Below are 1,474 nucleotides of genomic sequence, written 5' to 3'. Positions count from 1 at the left end.
GGACCTTCCAACTCCCTTGATCTATCCTCTCACTTTCTTCTTCTCCTCAATGCAAAGTTGTCTCCATTTGCAATATATACCTCCTCCATACCCACTCACTGTTATTTTATTTTTCATTCATTTATTTTTTGAATCATTAATACAAGTACTTAGTGCATTCTTAGAGTTCTCTGGAGAAACAGAACCACTGAGAGAGAGAGGGGGGGGAATTTACTTCAAGGGATAAAACCCCAAAACCAAACTCATTGCCATCAAGTCAATTCCAACTCATAGCAACCCAGTAGGACAGGGTAGAACCGCTCCATAGGGTTTCCAATGCTATAATCTTTATGACAGCAGACTGCCACATCTTTCTCCCACAGAGTGGCTAATGGATTTGAACTATTGACCTTTTCAGTTAGCAGCTATGTGTTTAACTACCACACCACCAGGACTCCTTCTTCAAGAGATACCAAAAAAACAAAATCACTGTCATCAAGTCAGATCCTACTCATAGCGACCCCTCCTTGGGTTTCCAAGATGGTATCACTATAGAAGTAGATTGCCCAACCTTCTTTCCGAGAAGTGGCTGGTGGGTTTGAACCGCCAGCCTTCTGGTTAGCAGTCAGATGCCTTAGGCACTATGCCACCAGGGTTCCCTCTTCAAGGGATAGGCTCATGCAAATTTTAGGGGCTGGGAAGTCCAGACCCCATAGGTCTAGAAACTTATGTTGGCTCACAGGATGGTGGGGGGCTGGGCAAGTCCAAAATCTCTCAGTCAGGCACATCAGAAAACATTTGCCAGTTCACACGCCTGTAGGCTTCTGTCCCAAGATTCGTAGATCAGGTGATAAGAAGAGTGCAGTCAAGAGAGAGAGAGAGTTCTGCCAAAATACCAATTTATAATCTGAAGGCAGACCACCCCCTTTTCAACTGATTGACTGATTACATTAGATTACATTATGGGAGGTCATTGCATGACATTGCCTTAGATTACATTATACAACAGCAACTAATCTAGCTTTTGGCAAAACCACTGTGAACCCTAGCCCAGCCAAGTGGATACATAAAATTAACCATCACAGTACAGAATTCAAATGTTATACAAGATACACAGTGAAACACCCTTCTTCCACCAGTTTCCCCAAGCCTCGTGGTTCACCTCAGAAACAACTTGAGAGAAATCCAGAAAGCATGTGTGTATCTATATATTCTTGTTTGTATTTTCTATACAAATGGAGGCATTTATATACATATTCTACCTTTTGCTTTTTCCATTTAAAATATCTCAGGAAGTGTTCCATATCAGTTTTCTCAAAACAGCCTCTTTCTTTTAAATGGCTGCCAAGATTCCACTATGAGGATGTACCATAAATTATTAAACCAACTCTCTACTGTGGCCATTGAGTATGATTCCAGTCCATCCCTTGTTCTAACAAACACACAAGTATCCTTGCACATAAGGATACTCACACATGTGAGTGCCTGTGTAGGA

The sequence above is a fragment of the Orycteropus afer genome, unplaced genomic scaffold (assembly GCF_000298275.1).
Source record: "Orycteropus afer afer isolate SDZICR_OR568_19922 unplaced genomic scaffold, OryAfe1.0 scaffold00207, whole genome shotgun sequence".
Classification (NCBI taxonomy): Eukaryota; Metazoa; Chordata; class Mammalia; order Tubulidentata; family Orycteropodidae; genus Orycteropus; species Orycteropus afer.
This window is presented reverse-complemented; position numbering follows the sequence as displayed.